This window comes from Heterocephalus glaber, unplaced genomic scaffold (assembly GCF_053883595.1).
Source record: "Heterocephalus glaber isolate CG9 unplaced genomic scaffold, H.glaber_assembly_v1.0 deba00001719, whole genome shotgun sequence".
Taxonomy (NCBI): Eukaryota; Metazoa; Chordata; class Mammalia; order Rodentia; family Bathyergidae; genus Heterocephalus; species Heterocephalus glaber.
The window spans coordinates 827,264-848,762 of NW_028258432.1; the positions used below are offsets into that span (position 1 = coordinate 827,264).

At 39.1% G+C, this 21,499-nt stretch overlaps 1 pseudogene; it reads left to right on the top strand.

The window, feature by feature from the left end:
- Window positions 1–17,627: 17,627 nt before the first annotated feature.
- LOC101716519 (asparagine--tRNA ligase, cytoplasmic pseudogene) lies at window positions 17,628–19,450 on the top strand (annotated as a pseudogene).
- The last annotated feature ends 2,049 nt before the right edge of the window (window positions 19,451–21,499 follow it).

Consider the following 21,499-nt stretch of genomic DNA (forward strand, 5'->3'; position numbering starts at 1 on the left):
CATCCATGGGCTTCTTGTGCATCAGAGAGAAATGGACCTCTACCCTTGGTTAAGCTGCCTTTTTGGATATTAGGTGCAATGCAGCCAAGTATAACCTTAAGTGAAGAAGATCACCCAGTCTCAAGGTTTCAGGACTCCAGGGAACCATCAGTTGCTGTCAGACAGATTTCAAACGGGGTGTGTAGCCTCATGTACATGCCTGTTTCTGACTGTTCTCTCTTCCTTCCTGAAGACATAGCTATGTGTGTTGTGTTAAATGGTGCACCCCATGCTCCCCATATAGCCCAGGTAGAGAATGCAATCAACTGCCCAAATATTTTTTTTTTTTTGGTACTGGAGATCGAACTCGGGACCTTGCGCTTGCAAGGCAGGTGATGCAAGGCAAGTGAACTGTCCAAATTGTAAGGAAGCTCCATCTCTGAAAGTTCTTACCATCAGGTCCTGTTGACTACTGGTGATAAAAATGCCAGGCAGAATTCACACTACTGGCCTGAATCTGAAAAGCTTCAGAATCTATGAGCCATACAGAAATTATTACAATAACTCCATGTTTATAATGTACATTCCTCATATAACTTATACATATAAAGTCAGCATCAAAAACACTTTTATTACAGAAGATAATATACACCATGTGTACAAGAAAATGTACTCTTTAAATTAGCTTTAAATTTTGCTGCAACTCCTCTGAAGAGGTTTTAAAAACCTTTTTAAGTACAAACCATAACCCACAAGACTCAACTTTTTTTGCAAGTTAAAGCCACTGTACTAAAATAAGTGACATTTAAATGGGTGCGGGCATCAAAAATTTCAGAGTTTTAACTTCCCATAATCTGTAATGAAATAATTTGGTACTTTCATATATTAATTATAGGTATTTTAATAAACATACTAAAGATTTATAAGGGAACAGAATACTAGGCTTGTTTCCATATCCAGAAGTAAAATATTTTTAAAACTTCTCTTTTAAAAGTTTCTTTTGAGGGCCAGGATTTAGCTCAGTGGTTTCACTGCCTGCTGCGCAAGCGCAAGGACCTGAGTTTGATCCCTGGAACCAAAACAAAAAAAAAAGTTTCTTTTGTTTCTGTTTTAGGAATTAAATCAAGGGGGCTGGGGATTTAGCTCAGTGGCCCTGCACCTGCCTCACAAGCACAAGGTCCTGAGTTTGAGCCCCAGTACTGGAAAAAAATTTTACATAAAAATAAATAAATAATCTTTGACTAAAGGAATAAAATCAAGTAATGGTAACATAAAAGAGTTGGGAATTCCAAACATTAACTATAATTTGAGGTAATGTAAATAATGAACTTTGCACCCAAGTCTGTGGGTACATCCCGGGCTTAATTAGCAGTTAGTTCACAATACCCAAAAGACCAAGGTCCAGACAAGTGAAACAGCCTACACCTTCTCACCCAAGGGCAGCACCATGGTGGCCAAGAAAAAATTTTTAGCTGCATGGGCTTTTCTGAGAAGTTTCACACAACACAGTTAATGGTGATCAAAGCACCATTAGCAGGAACTAGGGATGGAGCTCAGTGATACAGCACCTGCCTAACATGGAGAAGGTCCTGGATTCAATCCCCAGTCCTGAAAAAAAATACTATTAGCACACTGTTCATGGAAAGGGCAAAACTTCAAGATACAGACCTCAGAGTGAAAGCTACATTATTTAATATACCTTTGAAACTTTGTGCTACATATATGTGCCACTCTTTCTCAATTACATTTTTTTTTCTTAAATTCTTTCATTGGTACATTGTAGGTATACAACACATTTACATTTCTCATTGGGAATTGTACCTTTACATGATGCTTCTTGGTTCTTATTTTTTCCCCATTCCTAGCCCTCCCTTCATGCCCTACACCCTTCCCTATTTACAAAGACTTTATTTCCATTTTTTCCATTTCTCATCATTTTCCTTTCCCTTCTTACCTTTCCCCTGCCCCTCCCACTATGCCTACCCCTTTGGACCTTTTCTTCCCATTTTGCATTATCAATTATTCATTCTAATCATTGGTAAATTTTAGGTATACAATATAATGATATTCATCATTGGAAATTTGCATCTTTACATAATCTCTCTAGGGCCGGGGATTTAGCTCAGTGGTGCAGCCACCTGCCTTGCAAGCACAAGGTCCCAAGTTCAATCCCTGGCACTAAAAAAAAAAAAAAAAAAGAAAACTCAATTACATTTTTAAATGATAAAATATGCTTACAATTCTGTTCATTCCCAAAATAACAAGATTTGGTAACAAGATTTGAAAAAATAATTTGTATATTGCAGTATGACAGATCCAATTTTATCCATTCTTTATCTGGCATAAAGGTGCTGACAACAAATACATTTTTAAGTAATTGGAGGTATTTTAAAGACCTGATTGCACTGTTTTACTCTCAAAACTTTCTAAAAGAATGTGTGAAGACTCTTAATTCAAAAGGAAACTCATAGACTGAAAGTTAAAGGGTGGAAAACAATACTCCATGAGACAGGAAACCAAAAAAAAAGCAGGAGTAGCTATCCTCTTGGCAGATCAAGTAGATTTCAAACCAACACTGATTAAGAGAGATGAAGAAGGACACTACATCCTTGGAAAGGGAAGAATCCAAGAAGAAGAGATGACAATCATAAATATCTATGCACCAAACACTAGTGCGTCCAACTATGTAAAACAAATACTAACGGACATGAAAAGTCATATATGCACTAATACAATTGTAGTGGGGGACCTCAACACCCCACTGTCACAAATAGATAGATCAACTAGACTAAAAATAAGTAATGAAATACTAGAACTCAATCGAACGCTTGAATAAATGAACTTAACAGATGTTTACAGAGTCTTCCACCCCACAAAATCAGAATACACATTCTTCTCAGCTGCATATGGGTCATTCTCAAAAATAGACCACATACTCACACATAGAACATGATTAAGTAAGTGCAAAGGAATTGAAGTTATCCCCTGTATATTATCAGACCATAGTGCCATGAAATTGGAGATCCATAGCAAAAGAAACTCAAAAAATTTCATAAACACATGGAAATTGAACAACACACTTCTGAATAACCAATGGGTTACAGAGGAAATCAAAGAAGAAATCAGACAGTTCCTTCAATTAAATGACAATGACAGTACAACATATCAGAATCTATGGGACACAATGAAAGCAGTCTTACGAGGGAAATTCATAGCAGTGAATACGCATATTAGGAAAACAGAACGAGCCCAATTAAACAACCTGATGCTGAACCTCAGGCTTCTAGAAAAAGAAGAGCAGGACAACCCCAAAGCTCATACAAGGGAGGAAATTATAAAGATCAGAGGAGAAATCAACACAATGGAGACTAAGAGAATGATACAAAAAAATCAATGAAGCCAAGAGTTGGTTCTTCAAAAGAATCAACAAAATTGACAAACCTTTAGCCAACCTTGTCAGAAAAAGGAAAGAAAAGGCCCAAATCCATGCAATTAGGAATGAAAAGGGTGAAACTACAACAGACCCAGCAGAAATCCAGATGATCATCAATACCTACTTCCAGAACATATACACCAATAGGATGGAAAACACAGAAGAAATGGACAGATTCCTAGATACATATGAATTACCAAAGTTCAACGAAGAAGACCTAAAAATTCTGAACAACCCAATATCAACCAATGAAATTGAAAATGTAATCAAAAACTTATCAACTAAGAAAAGCCTGGGCCCTGATGGCTTCACTGCTGAATTCTAAAAGACATTTAGAGAGGAACTGCTGCCACTACTGTTTAAACTCTTCAATGAAATTGAAAGAAAAGCAATACTCCCAAATTCATTCCTGGAAGCAAGCATCACCTTGATCCTCAAAGCAGAGAAAGACCTAACTGAAAAAGAGAACTATAGGCCAATCTCACTAATGAACATAGATGCAAAAATCCTTAATAAGATACTGGCAAACAGAATGCAGAAGATCATCAAGAAGATCATACACCCTGATCAAGTAGGATTCATCCCAGGGATGCAGGGATGTTTCAATATACGAAAATCAATCAATGTAATACACTATACCAATAGAGCCAAGGACAAAAACCATATGATTATCTCCATAGACGCAGAAAAAGCATTTGACAAAATCCAACATGCATTTATGATAAAAACCCTACAAAAAATTGGAATAGATGGTCTCTACCTCAAACTCATAGAAGCCATCTATGAAAAACCAAAAGCCAATATCATACTAAATGGTCAAAAACTGAAATCTTTCACACTAAAATCAGGAACAAGACAAGGATGTCCACTATCACCACTCTTGTTCAATATAGTTCTGGAAACATTAGCCACAGCAATTAGACAAGAGAAAGAAATGAAAGGAATAAAGATAGGAAATGAAGAAGTCAAATTGTCATTATTTGCAGATGACATGATACTCTATATAGAAGACCCCAAGAACTCCACCAAAAGTCTTCTAGACTTAATAACCAAATTCAGTCAAGTAGCTGCTTACAAGGTCAACACACAAAAATCAATAGCTTTCCTCTACACCAATGACAGACTCACTGAGAGAGAAATGAGGAAAATTATTCCTTTCACAATAACAGCCAAAAAACTGAAATACCTAGGAATCATCCTAATGAAAGAAATCAAAGACCTCTTCTCTGAAAACTATGGCACTCTGAAAAGAGAGATTGAAGATGATATCAGAAAATGGACAGACATTCCCCTGCTCCTGGGTAGGAAGGATTAATGTAGTGAAAATGGCCATACTTCCAAAACTGCTATATAGATTTAATGCAATTCCAATTGAGATCCCAGCAGCATACTTCATAGACCTCAAGAAAACAATCCAAAAATTCATCTGGAGCAAGAAGAGACCCAGAATAGCAAAAGCAATTCTAGGTAACAGAGACATGGCAGGGGGTATCACAATCCCCAACCTGCAACTCTACTACAAAGCTACTGTGATAAAAACAGCATGGTACTGGCAAAGAAACAGACTTGAGGACCAGTGGATCAGATTAGAAGATGCAGAAACAACGCCAGACACACTCAGCCATCTCATCTTCAACAAAGGAACCAAACACCCTCACTGGAGGAAAGATAGCCTCTTTAATAAATGGTGCTGGAAAAATTGGGCTTCAACTTGCCAAAGATTAAAACTAGACCTGTATCTCTCACCATGCACTAAACTAAAATCAAAATGGATTAAAGATCTAAATATTAAAATAGAAACTCTGAACCAGTTGGAACAGAGGTTAGGTAGAACCCTTGAAGACATCAGTGTAGGAAAAGATTTTATGAACAAAACCTCAGTTGCCCATGAACTAGTACAAACAATCAACAAATGGGATCTCTTCTTATTAAAAGGCTTCTGCACAGCAAGAGAAACCACCAGCAGTGTGAAGAGACAATCCACAATGTGGGAAAAAATCTTCACCTGCTCTTCCTCAGACAAAGGTCTACTATCTTGAATCTATAAAGAACTTAAAAAGATCAGACCTCCCAAATTTAAAGACCCAATCCAAAAATGGGCATCTGAAATGAACAGACATTTCTCAGACAAAGAAGTAGAAATACATACACACAAATACATACAATACATACAAATAAATACATGAAAAAATGCTCAACATCACTGATCATTCGAGAGATGCAAATGAAAACAATGCTGAGATTACACTTCACTCCAGAAAGAATGGCTGCTATCATGAAATCAACCAATAACAAATGCTGGCAGGGCTGTGGGGAAAGAGGAACCCTGCTCCACTGCTGGTGGGAGTGTAGACTGGTGCAAGCACTGTGGAAACCAGTATGGAGATACCTCAAAGAACTAGGACTGGAAGTCCCATTTGACCCTGCTATTCCACTGCAGGGGATCTTCCCCAAAGAATTAAAAGAATCATACCACAGTGATATATGTGCACCCATGTTCATAGCAGCACAGTTTGTAATAGCTAAAACTTGGAAACAGCCCAAATGCCCATCAACTGGAGACTGGATAAAGAAAATGTGGTTTTTTAATAAAATGGAGTACTACTCAGCCATAAAAAATGAGAAATTAGAGACATTTATAGCTAAGTGGATGCACATTGAGGCAATACTCTTAAGTGAAATAAATAGGACACAGATGTGTAAACACCGAATAGTTCCTCTGGTGTGAGAAACTGAAGGTGTAAATAAGGACTAAATGTATAATAGGTAATGTGAAATAGGAAGAAAAGGGGCAAAGGGGAAGGAAATGGGAGGGCTAGGGGAAAGGATAGAAGGGAATGGGATTCATATGAGAAAATGGAAAAACAGGAACAAAATTTTTGTAAATAGGGAGGGCTGGAGGGGTTGAAGGGAGGGCTGGGCAAGGATGAAAAATAAGAACCAAGAGAGACTATGTAAAGGTGCAAATTTCCAATGATGAATGTCATTATATTGTATACCTAAAATGTACCAATGATTAGAATGAATAATCGATAATGCAAAATAGGAAGAAAAGCTCCAAAGGGGTAGGGGTAGTGGGAGGGGCAGGGGAAAGGAAAGAAGGGAAAGGAAAAAATGATGAGAAATGGAAAAAATGGAAATAAAGTCTTTGTCAATAGGGAAGGGTGGAGGGCGTGAAGGGAGGGCTAGGAATGGGGAAAGAATAAGAGCCAAGATGCATCATGTAAAGGTACAATTCCCAATGAGAAATGTAATTGTGTTGTATACCTACAATGTACCAATGAAAGAATTTAATACACAAAAAAAAAGAATGTGTGAAGCCACAGCATAAAAACTTCATTTTTAATTTCATATTTGAAAAATATTTCATCTCAATTCCTTAGAACCAGAGGAATATAGTCTTGGTAACATAGACTCACAGATACATAAATCCAAGAAAGTGATTAGGTCGGGACTAAGATTGGTTCTGTTATATTGGTTGGCCTTTGATGCACGGCTTCTTTTATTATTCCTACTTATTTTAACATCTCTTTTATGTGAAAATAGTCCATATTTTTTCTCCTTAATGAAGTACTTTTACCTGACCCTAAAAAGGGAACTTTAAGTAATGCTTTTCACTTCCAACTCAAACTGCAGGATTGTTTTGTTTCTCCTTTTAATTCACAATAAAATTATACCCTTGTGAATCTCAAAGTAAGATAATATTGAGTTATTTAAAACTCAGCAAGTGAAAATATCATCAGTCTTGAGTCATTAGAAATCAACATATCACAGGCTATACGCCATTTGGAGGGCAAATTAACTCCAAACATAAATTACATCACTAAGCTGCAAACTATTACATTTTTAGTAGCAAAGTGGTAAACCCATGTGTTGCTTTGGTTTCTTTTACAAGAAGTAAACTTCTTCAGGGATCTTTAAGTTAATACATGACTACTCTATACTTTAATGCTCTCCTCGGGCCTACAACCACTACCCAAAGAAGTACTTCTTTAAAGAGGAAAGCTAGAGAGTGCCATCCCAAAACACAAAAGCATTATCTTAAATCAAACATGTTTTTCACAGAAGCCATATTATAGATAGTAAGCACAAAGACCTTGTATGCTGAAGAGCAACACAGTTTTTACAATATAACTTGAATTAATCCTGGGGGAGAAAATTAACTAATACATACAAAACATTATCTATATACAAGATAATATGAACTTCACAGTGAACACTAAAATTAAATAAAAGTCTATAAATGTGCTACCTTGTGATTTAACATCTTTGACGATTTTTCTGAAGTTCTTCCAGATCTACATCAACTTCACCATAGTTTAGTTCTCTAGATTCAGCTTTTGGAGCCTGGAACATGGACATGTTACAGTTGAATGGGCCAAAAATCATCTCGGTTCCTGTGTATGTCAAGGAAAGACTTGCCAAGTGTATACCTTATAGTAAGTAGCTATGTCTTGAGGATCACAGGATGGTAGCAGCAGGAACAGGCAGAAAGGAAAAAGGAAGAGGAAGAGGAACAGGAACCCTTGATAACGCAGGCTTCTATTATTTAAATAGTCAGACCTCTCAAACTCTAGGTGTTTCCCATAGGGGTCAGAGGCTTCCAGGTGCCTCCTATTCCATCTCTCACTGGTGTCAATGATCTGCTGCCTTGGGCTGATCAACTTCACCAGAGATAATCATTGGGTGGTGTTGTGTTCACAGCTGAATGTAGGGAAGGGAGAGACTCCCTCAGCTTCCCTGTTTCTAATTGTACTAGAAGGGTTAGTTCCCTACAGAAACACTGCAAGTGGCCATTGTCATGGAAAGTGACTATCACTCCCTTTAAGTCACTACAGTGAGAGAGAAAAGGAGGCATGGTTAAAAATCTCAATGGAGTTAGTCCTGCCAAACTTCATTTTCACTCAATCCAGCTTTAACATCCATAAGAAAGGCAGTGGGAGGGCTAGGGGAAAGGATAGAAGGGAATGGGATTCATATGAGAAAATGGAAAACTAGGAACAAAATCTTTGTAACTAGGGAGGACTGGAGGGGTTGAAGGGAGGGCTGGGCAAGGGTGAAAAGTAAGAACCAAGAGAGACTATGTAAAGGTGCAAATTTCCAATGATGAATGTCATTATATTGTATACCTAAAAGGTAGCAATGACTAGAATGAATAATTGATAATGCAAAATAGGAAGAAAAGGTCCAAAGGGATGGGGGTAGTGGGAGGGGCAGGGGAAAGGAAAGAAGGGAAAGGAAAATTGATGAGAAATGGAAAAAATGGAAATAAAGTCTTTGTAAATAGGGAAGGGTGGAGGGCGTGAAGGGAGGGCTAGGAATGGGGAAAGAATAAGAACCAAGATGCATTCTGTAAAGGTACAATTCCCAATGAGAAATGTAGTTGTGTTGTATACCTACAATGTACCAATAAAAGAATTTAATAAAGTGCAAAAAAAAATTTTTTTTTAATTTTTAAAAAAATTAGAAAACATATCCATAAGAAAATGACTGTATATCTATTTTTAAAGCTTTACTACAAAGATGCAACTCAAATGTTTCAAACATCACTTCTATGTTCCCCTATGTTGGGATCTGTCACAGATGAGAAAAATCCTTAAAACTTACGGAAACAGCACCACTTGCCGCTGTGACTGCATGGCAAACCTTGGCCTCCAGGGCTATTGGCCCCCACCCTGTGGCCCATGCAGCCTGGAGACCAGCATGCACTGCACGGAGTCACAGCCCTCAGTGGGCGCTGGGCCACCAGCTGCATTGAGACAAGAGGAGGGCAAGGGCAAGGTCAGGATGACCCAGGGACAGAACAAGGCCGAAGGTTGGAGGCATCATGGGAGGCCTGAAGGAAAACGTGCACCCTCCTCTCTTTCCACCCTTCCTCACCTTAACCTTGGGCACAATGTAGGTTCTGGTCCTGCTCACTCCGCCTTCACCCCGGCAGCCCTCGGGTCTGTCCTCTCTTCTGCTGTACTCTTCGATGGAAACAGCTCGAGCTCCTTCTCAGTTGTTCGTCTGCCGCTGTTCAGTCCTGGTCCTCTCTGTCCCTCCTCATCTGTTAGGGTTGGAACATGGCCCCCAAAAGCCTGGGGGGAGCAAGTCCCAGGGCAGCAGGGTAAAGAGCTGGGACCTCCAGTGAGGAGTAAGCAGCCCAGGCTCAGCCTGGTGAGCAGACTGACGCTGGTTACCAAAGGCCCCACTTGCCCACCCTGCACTCTTATCTTCCTGCATGCATCACAGAGCAGCACAGCAAGAAGGCCCTCAGCACATGAGGACTCTGGACCTTGGGCTCCTCGGCCTCCAGACCCTTGGCCAAAATACTCTTCTCTTTTTTATAAATTACCCAGGTAACCCAAAATGGGATAAGACACCATCTTTTCCCTCTTCTTTCTTTTAGGCTTTTTCACCTCTGTTTTACTCTAGAAACCATCCATATGTCGAGGTCAGGGGCTGAAGGGGTGCCCTGTCGGGTGAGAACTCCAAAGAGAAAAAGATGCGTGGGGTAAACATCAGGCAAAGCAGGAACAACAATTTATCTTACAGCACAACACTTACAGTGACTGTTACCAGCTTACTGAGGCATACTGAGACATGACATCTGGGTGTCCTTGCATGGCCCTGTGGCACATGCGCAGTTGTCTATGCCACTTTAATACTATATAACGAGGTCCCATTGACTGCCTGTGCTAAATGACAGGATTGTGTCTTCAGGTGTCCTCAGAGCCCCCGGCTTTGATACATCTAATAGTGGCTTCCAGATCTTCGAGGCAATCAGAGGTTAACATAACCTGACAGATAAGCCAGTTCCCTGGACATCCTCCTGGGCAATGAGAGGTGACCATAACATCATCAAGAGCAACACAGAGCATAGCTTGGTCCAGGTGGCCAAGTCCTGGGCCACCAAGCCATGACACAGAGTTGGGCTATACACATAGCCTTGTGGCAACACCCGAAAGAGTCACTTTGTTCCATTCCTGGTAGTCCACAGTCATTTACAAAGTCCAATCTGACTTCTGCATGGGCCAAATTGGCAAATTGAAAAGGTGTGCAAGGCATATCATCCCAGCTTCTTCCAGCTGTAAAATGGTCTGTATTATCTTCTTATGTATGGCCTCTAGGCAACAACACTCATTCAAAAATGGAATTTTCCTGCATGGTGTCAAACTGAGCATCAATCAATATGTTTATCCCCAGTGTATATTTAGCAATTTGGGAAAAGCCGCATAAAGGCACAGGACCACACACCTGATGTCCAAAGTCACTTTGGCCTTCTGGCCAGGCCACTGGCCAGGATAAAATCCTTTATGCTCACTATGGGCAGTTTCTCCTCAATCCTGTGATACTGCTCATGGGGCTATTTTATCAGTTGCTAAGCTGGCTGCTATCAGATCTGTCCATATCTGGCATCTCTTTACCTTTAACAGACCAAATGTCTGTCCCTGTGGGGTTGGTTCTGATTGGCCAACAGCAACTCACTTGTGTGGCTGTTTTGTGATCCCATTCAGTCTTCTGGCTTTGTCTGGGCATTGCCCGCTGGGGTTTTAGTGTCGCTGGTTTCATCTCCACCAAGGATGCAGTTTTCCTAGTGCTGCCTGTTTTGTCTTACCTTGGCACTTCCTATCTACATCATCAAGCTGCACCAAGGCATCTCTGCCTCTTGTCACGCTGCTGTGTCCCCTAGCATTTTGCCTGTCATCATCCAGAGCCTCCAGTCCTGGGCTTGCTGGTCCCACCCATCATTAGACCCCTAGAACAGAGCATAATACAGGAATTATGGATAACTTTAGCCAATCATTTTAAACATAAAACTTGCTACATTCTTCTGAATTTATTATAGGAAGTAGCTAAGAGGAGTACTGTCTTTGCTTCTTCCTTAGTTTTCACAGGAAAAAGTCATTCTTGCCAGAAGTCATTCTGAATGGATAAAGGACTTGTTCAGTTTTACATTTTCTACAGTAGCCTCTGATTAAAAAAAAAGATTCCAACCCTGTTCTCAATGTTAGCCATTAACCAAATACAACCCTAAAAACTGTGCGATAGAAGATGAAACAATGCTGCTACTCATCTGAAGCAGTGACCAAAAGAGATTGCAGACAATAGATAAGGGATGTAGGAGTCTGGGCTTATTCTGCATAAATAAAAAGCCTAAATTCCCCATTCTGGATCACAGTAAATGTCCATCTCCTAAATATAGACGCTTAACTGGGTTAGCCATTGCTCAGTCCTTCCCGTAAGGACCACCAGTGCCCGCTTCACCACCTGCCTTACACACAGCATTCCTGTGTGCACCTCCCCCAGGGCCCAGCACAGTCAGTGCCATGGAGCCCTGTGATGTGGCCTCAGAGAATGAAAACAGGTGGCTGTCACTGATGTAGCAGTGACTAGACTAGGAATCACCTTGGAGAAGTCTCCTAGTGTTAGCTCTAAAATGAGACGCTGAGGTTAGATGATCCTCCAAAATCTTTAATTGTATGACTTTTCCGTCATCTACCCTAGAAAACGAATGGTCCCCCAGATGAAATGATTGTCCTCAAATAAAGTGTGAACAGCAACCCCCAAAGTCCCTCTAGGCCCCAGCCTTTCTTTGCAGACAACTGAAGCCACCTAGTGGCCAGGGACGTTCTAACTGCAGCTCTGCCTAGCCCAGACCCGGCCTGGAGTGGTGAGGAGTCTCCTTCCAGACATTCACCCCCACCCAAGTCTGGGGATTACTGCTCCGAGGCTCTCAGACTCCCACCCAGTCCTCAGACAAGTCTATCCCACCAGGGGGCTGGTTTCGGTTTTTTTGTTTTTGTTGTGTTTGATTGCCTTCTGTCTTTCTAATGTTATAATAAAAATATTTTTAAAGCAAGTTTTGTGAATTATATACATTAACTATATTACATATTTTATATGTGGCCCAAGACAATACACACACTCACACACACAGACACACATGGGAGAAAAAGAACAGCTTCAGCTTGCACATGCATTTAGAATGTTTAGAATGTTCAAGAGCAGGTCTCTGGCTTCTCACAGAATATAGAAATCACCCATTCTTTGAATTCAAACTGCCATTTTCATTTCATCCTCACCCTTTGGATGGTCTATAAAATAAGAAGGCTAGCATGCCCCATGCAAGTATCTCTCCACATCCAAATTTATTTAGTCTTTAAATTGGATAGTTTATTACTCATCAGTTTTATCCCATTGTTTTAGACAGCAAATAACTGTTGGTTGATATATACACTCTGATGCCATTGATAAGAAAAAGTAAATCATCTAAATTTTATGATCAGTCTGAAGAACTATAGGTACAGTATCCCCCATTATCCAAAGTCTTCCTGTTTGAACTCCAAAATTTAATAGGTTCTGATAATTTGTTTTAGATAAACCCTTTTATCTCAACTGACAGCTTTTTTTTTAACATAAAAATTTTTAGGTAAAACTATTTTAGGCAAAATAACAGAAATTGAGACTCTAGATGAATTTACTTAACATTACATTTTTTTATTTCACAGGAACACTAAGACAAGATTTAAAAATTCAAATAAATCATTGTAATTTCTGTCTAAACAATATATGATGAACACAAACTTTAACTCAGGCCTGTAAACTACTAAATATGTACATAATGTAACCACTTGGTATTTTTATGTGATGGACAAATTCCAGATACAGATCCACAGACATATCTCTTAAAGTTAAGTAAAATTTAAGCATAATCAAGCTTTTTAAAAATTAGGCCGGGGATTTAGCTCAGTGGCACCACTCCTGCCTTGCAAGCGCAAGGTCCTGAGTTTGATTCCCCGGTACCAAAAAAGAGAGAGAGATTTTTAAAAATTATTTCTACTTACTGTATTTAACAACATCATCCATGTGGGTTGATAGATAAGATTCTCAGAATGACAGAATTTTATGCTGGAAGGAGCCACCAGTTAAATCAAGCATTGTATAATCTGTTGCTTCCAACATACAAGCAGAATTAATATTGACAAAACTAAGACTACAGTCTTTGAACTATTTCTCATCCTTGAACCACGCTGACTAACCTAAGGTACAAGGATAATATACTTTTTGAAGAATCAAGGTCAAAGATGTTATATTCTTAGTACACATAATTATTTTGTGACTGTACCAATGAGACATGACATTTTTTTTTTTGGTACCAGGGATCGGACTCGGGTCCTTGCGCTTGCAAAGCAAGTGGCGGAACCACTGAGCTAAATCCCTGGCCCATGAAATTTAACAATATAGTTTAGCTCAGGAGTCTGAAGTAATTGTTTCTTCATTCAGTAAACAGATCCCTGTGTTAATAACACATTAAAACAAAATTCCAGATAGATTCTAAAAGTTAAATTTTAAAATATGAAACCATAAAAATATTAATCATCCTTCAGAATAGGGAGAACTTTTGCTGCAAGAAAGAAACAGAGGACACTGCAAAGGAAAGGAGCTCTAAATGGAGCTGTCACATCTGGTTCCTGGTCCGGGAGCCAAAGATGTCTTATATGGGGAACAAGCTCCACTGCTCTCTTGTCTAAGTAGCCCACTGGGATTATAAACTCAGTTCCAATAAAAAATTGGAAGGACAAACTTTAACAAAAGGAAGACACTTTATCTGTAAAGAGGAAAAGGAAGGGGGAGGAAAGGAGGAGAGAGATAGCTACCCTGAGAAGAAAGAATCAGGGTACGGCGTTCCAGAAAGATGGAGGACCCATGGTCCTTTGTTTATGGCTGGGTTTTTTAGGGGGGCATAACTGGATTGGCTTCCGGGCACCTCTGCCTAATGTCATTTCTCTCGGTGGTCTACATCCCGCTCCTTCTGTCTGTTTACTTGTCCTTGACCTACCTTTTCATGCCCTATTTTTGGAGTGGGCAGCTAGTTGGCAAGGGGGTGCCTTATTCATAGTTAGCCTAAGGGGGTATGTAGATATCAATGTCCCTCTACAGTAACTCTAGAGTGAATAATGCAGTGACTCTAGAGTGAGTACATATGTATATATACACGTACTTGTTAGTGCCTAGGTGTGAACACACACTGCCTCAAAGTTACCCTCCTCTTTGTTTCCCCTATATTTTACTGGAGGTGGGGGCATCGTATCACTTGTGCACTTGGCTTTTTCTCTGTGTCCCGTCAGCTCTTTTTTAGGTCTCTTGATGCAAGTCCCGAGGCCATTTGGTGCGTTTCTTTATCTGGTTGCTTTTTTTCTTTTCCTTTTTTTTTAACCTGTCTTTGACTTGCTTCCCAGAAGAATCGCTCTAGTAAAGTTGGATTTTACTCCATCTAGTCAGCATTAGCTAGAAGATCTAATGAGGCCCCTCTTCTATTTTTCTTATCTATAGACCCCTGACCCTACAGAACCACATAAAAATTTTAAACTTGTTATTTGCTTAACAAAACAAGAGTAAGAAGAACAGGAGGCTAGGGCATGAGGATTGCAAGTTTGAGCAAGGCCTGGGCAACTTATCTAGACCCCGTCTCAAAGGGGAGTGGGGTGGGGGTGAAGCACAGTGCAAAGGACCTAGGTCCAATACCTAATGCTACAAAACAATAAAATAAAAATGCAGAGTTAAATCTACTCTGTAGATCAAATGGATTTTACAGACAAGTGCACATTGTTCCATCCAACAACAGAAGATTACACATTCTTCTCAGCAGTGCACAGAACTTTCTCCAAAATAGGCCATAAAGCAAGTGTGAATAAATAAAAGGTTTATGCATCTTATCAGACAACAATGGAATGAAACTAGAAACTAACAGCAATAGAAACTACAGAAACTACAAAAACACACAGAGGTTGAATAATACACTTTTGAATAATCAGTGGATCTTAAAAAAATCAGGAGAAAAATTTAAATGGAAAACACAGCATATCAGAATTAGTGGGATACAATGATAACAGTTTTGAGAGGGAAATTTATATCTGAGTGCCCACATTAGAAAAATGACACAATCCCAAATTAATAATGACACATTTTAAGGTCCTAGAAAAACAAGAATAAACCAAACCCAAAACCAATAAAAGAAAAAAAAATAATAACAATCAGAGCAAAAGTAAATGCAATAGAGAGACTAAAAGAACAATAAAAAAGATCAGTAGATTAGAGTTGATTCTTTGCCATGATAAAGAAGATTGATAAACCTCTAGCCAAACTCACCAAAGAAAGGAAAGGCCCAAATTAATAAAATTAGACTTGAAAGAATGACATTACCACAGATATCACTGAAATCCAGAGGATTATTAAAAGCTATTTTGAAAACTTCCAAAAAATATTCCCCCCAAATTCCAATAAATTGGGCAATCTACAAGAAATAGATAAATTTCTAGACACATATGGCCTATCAAAATTGAACCAAAAAGAAAATAAATAAATAGGTCAATAACAAGCAACGAGATTGATGCACTATTAAAAACTCTACTTACTAAGAAAAGTCCACAACCTGATGGATTTACTGCTGAATTTTACCAGGCCTTTAGAGAAGAACTTACACTAAGATTCCTCAAACTTTTCTATGTAATAAAAAAAAACTAACAAGAAAACCAATCCCATTCAAAATAGCATCAAAATAAAATAAAATCAGGAATGTATCAACCTAACCAAGGAAGTGAAAACCTTTACAATGAATATTACAGAACGCTGAAGAAAGAAATTGAACTTGACATTAAAAGATGGAAAGACCTCTTGGGTTCCTGGATTTGCAGAATTCATATTGTTAAAGTGCTCATATCATTAAAAATGGTCTACAGATTCAATATAACCCCCATCAAAATTCCAATGATATTCTTCACAGAGCTAGAAAAAACAACCCTAAAATGTATATAGAATCAGAAAATACCCAGAATAGCCAAAGCAATCCTAAGCAAAAAGAGAAAAGCCAGAAGCATCATAATACACAATTTGAAATTTTCCTACAAAGCCATAGTAACAAAAACAGTATGGTAAGCTCTGGCACAAAAATAGACCAAGGGAATAAAATAGAGGACACAAAAACAAACCCATGCAACTACAGCAATTGGATACTTTTTTCCAATTTTTATTTTATTTTTTTCCTTAAATTCTTTTATTGGTACATTCTGTATGTCAAGTTCTTTTCCCCTGCTTGGGAAGTTTTCTGCCATCACTTCTTTGAACAGTTTTTTTTTATGTCATCTGCATGCTCTCCTGTTTCTTCATTGACTCCAGTCAGTCTTATGTTATTCTTCTTTGCATCATCTAGCAGCTGCTGGATTGATTTCTTGTGGTCCCTTATCATTTTAAAGCAATTTTTCTTTTCCTGGTCACTAATTGCAATCTTATCTTCTATATCTGAAATTCTGTCCTCACATTGGCTCATTCTCCTGTGTAGACTTTCAGTGGAGTTTTTAATCTCCTGGAAATCTGTTTGTATCTATTTTAAGGATTCCATTTTTTTCATATGTTGGGATTCCATCATGTTCCTGAGCTCCTCTCTAGATTTATTAATCATGTCTTGCACTATGAACACAATCTCTGCTATTTTCTGAGAAATTATTTCTGATTTCATTTTTTCCAGATCCTCTTTTGTTGTCAGTTCAGGAAGTCCAGGTGGTTGAGTATCAGAGTGTTCCATCTCATTTTCCTTTGGGGTTGTTGTAGGTGATCTGGAAGTCTGGTTTTGAGACTTGTTTATGTGTCTTCTCATTTCAACATGGAGGGGGTGCTGCTGGTGTCCACATGACTCACCTCCCGTGTGTTGGCAGGGGTGGTACAGTGGCCCAGAAGCCTCCACTTGTTCACTGGGAGTAGTTTACCTCCTGTGTGCTGGCGGGCCATAACACATCTTAATTCCTTTCTTCAGTGCTCCCTCTCCCCTCCCTCCGTCTCCTGTTTCCCTTACCTTTTGCAAAAGATATCTCCCTGTTTCCTGTTATCTATCTTTATTTTGCTCTTTATGCTTTGGGTTTCTCAATAGAAACCATGTGATATTTAAGCTTCTGTATCTGATTTATTTTACTTCACATTATGGTCTCAAAGTTCTTCCATTTTCCTACATACGACTCAAGTTTATTCTTCATTATGGTAGTGTAGTAGTCCATCATATATAAATGCCACATTTTCTTTATCCATTCATCTGTTGATGGATACATAGGCCACTTCAGCCACCTGATTCTCAACAAAGGAGCCAAAAACATAGCTTGTTGAAAACTGGAAAATTAATATGATGCTACGCCCGAGTCGAGGAAGCTGCTGGTGCACGTTGGGGTGAAGGTGGTGGTGGTATTGCAGGTTATGTCCTTGGAAGTGGTCAGGACAACCACAGGAATGGTTCTGGCAGAGTTGTATGTATCCAACCAAGAGGGAAATGATGCTACAGGAGAGGAAACCAAGGAGAAACCATTTAAAACAGGTCTAAAGGCTTTGATGACAGTAGAAAAAGAACCATTTCCCACCATTTATGAAGATTCACAGAAAGAAAATGAGCAGTGGGATGTTATTTCTAAATCACAGATGAAGAATATTAAAAAAAAAAATGTGGCATAGGGAACAAATGAAGAATGAATCCCGGGAGAAGAAAGAAGCAGAAGATAATTTGAGAAGAGAAAAGAACCTGGAAGAAGCCAAGAAGACTGCCATTAAAAGAGATCCAAGTCTGCCAGAGCCCGAGTGTGTGAAGATTTGCACATTAGAGGGATATAGAGGCCAAAGAGTAAAGGTGTTTGGCTGGGTCCATAGGCGGCATAGACAAGGAAAGAATTTAATGTTCCTGATGTTGTGGGATGGTACAGGTTATCTTCAGTGTGTCTTGTCAAATGATTTGTGTCAGTGTTATAATGGAGTAGTTTTGTCCACTGAGAGTAGTGTTGCAGTATATGGAATACTAAATCTCATTCCAAAGGGCAAGCAGGCTCCAGGGGGCCATGAGCTGAACTGTGACTTCTGGGAACTCATAGGGTTGACCCCAGCTGGAGAAGCTGATAAGCTGGTCAATGAAGAGTCTGATGTTGATGTCCAGCTCAACAACAGGCACATGATGATCCAGGGAGAAAACATGTCCAAAATCCCAAAAGCACGTTGTATGGTCACCAGGTGCTTCAGAGACCACTTCTTTGATACGGGGTACTATGAAGTTACTCCTCCAACATTAGTACAAACACAGGTTGAAGGCGGTGCCACACTCATCAAGTTCAACTATTTTGGGGAAGAGGCATTTTTGACCTAGTCCTCTCGGTTATACCTGGAGACCTGCCTTCCAGCCCTGGGAGATGTGTTTTGTATTGCACAGTCATACAGGGCCGAACAATCCAGAACGCGAAGGCATCTGGCTGAATACACTCACGTGGAAGCAGAGTGCCTTCTCCTGACCTTGGAGGACCTCCTGAACCGGTTGGAGGACTTGGTTTGTGACGTCGTAGATAGAGTCTTAAAGTCACCAGCAGGAAGCATAGTATCTGACCTAAACCCAAACTTTAAGCCCCCAAACGGCCTTTAAAAAGGATGAACTACTCAAATGCTATTGTGTGGCTAAAAGAACACAATGTAAAGAAAGAAGATGGGACTTTCTATGAATTTGGAGAAGATATCTATCCCAGAAGCTCCTGAGAGACTGATGACAGACACCATTAATGAACCAATCTTGCTGTGTCGATTTCCAGTGGAGATCAAGTCCTTCTATATGCAGCGATGTCCTGAGGATCCTCGTCTTTCTGAATCAGTCGATCTGTTGATGCCCAATGTTGGTGAGATTGTGAGAGGCTCCATGCATACCTGGGACAGTGAAGAACTCCTGGCAGGTTATAAAAGGGAAGGTATTGATCCCACTCCCTACTACTGGTATACAGATCAGAGAAAATATGGTACATGTCCTCATGGAGGCTATGGCTTGGGCTTGGAGCGATTCCCGACTTGGATTCTGAATAGATATCACATCCGAGATGTGTGCTTATACCCTCGATTTGTCCAGCACTGCAAGCCATAGTTGGTTCCTCTGAAGTGTGAAGAAAAGAATACAATTCATGAAAAGAGCAGACTGCCTCTTTAAAAAAAAAAAAAGACAAAAGACCAAAATCTTCTCTTTTTTGTTCTGTTAGGGTATAACTGTTCCTCTTTTCTCTATTTTTTTATTCCTACTACCCTAAAAAAGAGTACATTACTGGAACATCAAGTGACACTGATGTCATTGTAAGAGAAATTATGTGTTACAGAGTTTGGGGGAATATGTGGCACACAGCTCAGCAGTTGTAGGTACACTTCAGCATTTTATCCAGTTATAGGGTATAATCATTGTGTTTAATATACCATCTGTAATTAAATAGTTTTCAGTTAGAGTCTGATCCATTCAAGTAACTTAATTCTTCTGTCCTTTTAAATGTAACTGAAATTCTTTTAATTTATGTCATTTTATTGTATTGATGAGATAAACATCTTGGAGAACTTGGCAAATATGACATAAAAATCTGCTAGTATTAGAGAACAACTCAGCAGTACATAACTAGCATCTAATGAATCCAGCCTTTTAAACTTCTAAATTTGTAAGGCTGCTTATATGGAAGAATTTGTAGAAGTGGAACTTCCTTAAAATTGGAAATGACCATAATTTGCTGAGGAGGCATATTTGTTGATTCATGGATTCCCTCTTAGCGTTAGTTTAAAATAAAGAGGCAGAAGAGGGCCGGGGATTTAGCTCAGTGGTTCCACCGCCTGCCTCACAAGCACAAAGACCCAAGTTCGATCCCCAGTACCAAAAAACAAAATAAAGAGGTAAAGTGAGCTTCTCTCTTTCCTGGTGGTTCTTAAGTAATTAAGAATAAGTAAGTTCTAAATGTATTTGCAGGTGGCTGCGTGTGAGTCACCCTGCCGTGTCTTTAGATCTGATCTGTGTACCTTATGAACTCATCGTGGGCTCATTGAATGGCTTCCATGCAGATTGGGTTAATTTTTCTCCTCAATGAATGCTGTGTATTCTCCATTGGCTAAAATTTAAAAAAAAAAGAAAGAAAGAAAAAAGAAAACTGGAAAATTGGGTATTCAAATGTAGACGATTGAAACTAACCTCCATCTCTTATTCACATACTAAAATCAAATAAAAATGAATCAAAGACTTAGATATACAACCAGAAACTCTGAAATTGTTCAAAGTTAACATAGAAGCACTTAAAGCCATAGGTACAGGCAAATAATTCTTGAATAGGACTGCAGTTAAAGAGGAAATAATATCAAGAATCAATAATTGGGACTCTATATCAAATTTAAGAGCTTCCACACTGGAAAGGAAACAACAGAAGGAAAAGATAACCTACAGAATGGCACAAAATCTTTGCTGGCTGCTCTTCTGATAGAGGATTAATATCTAGAACATGTGAAGAACTCAAAAAAAAAAAACTCCAAAACTCAAATAGTCCAAAACACAGGCAAATGAATTAAATAAACACTTCTCAAAAGAAGCACAAACGGACACTTTAAGGAAACACAAACCCACACTACTGAGAGTCTCTCTCACCACCCAGCACAATGGTTACCATCAAAAATACAAAAAAAATGAGTACTGATGAGGATGGGGGGAGGGACTCTTCCATACTATTAGGAGGAATGTCAACTAGTACAACCACTATGGAAACCACTATCAAGATTATTCAGAAAACTAAAACTGAAAATGCCATTTCACCCTGTGCCACTCCTTGGTATATTCCCAAAAGAATTAAAGACAGCATACTATGATGGTACATGCATACTCATGTTTATAGGGGTACAATTTACAATAGCTAAGCTGTGGAAACAGCCTAGATACTCATTAACAGTTGAATGGAAAAGAAAATGTTGTACATATACTCAATGAATATTATTCAGCCAAAAAGAATGAAATCTTATCATTTGTAGGAAAATGGATACAACCAGAGACTATCACATGAAACAAAATAAGCCAGATTCAGAAAGTTAAATATCACATGTTTTCTCTTATGTGAGAAGCCAAATAAAGAATTGGGGGAATGAGGACCAGGGATTTAGTTTAGTGGTTTCACTGCCTGCTGTGCAAAGCACAAGGACCCAAGTTCAATCCCGGGTACCAAAAAAACACAAAAATTAGGGGAATGGACAGGAAACTAGAAAGCAGACTTTTGGAGATAAGAAAAGGAATCAGGGAGAGAAGACAGA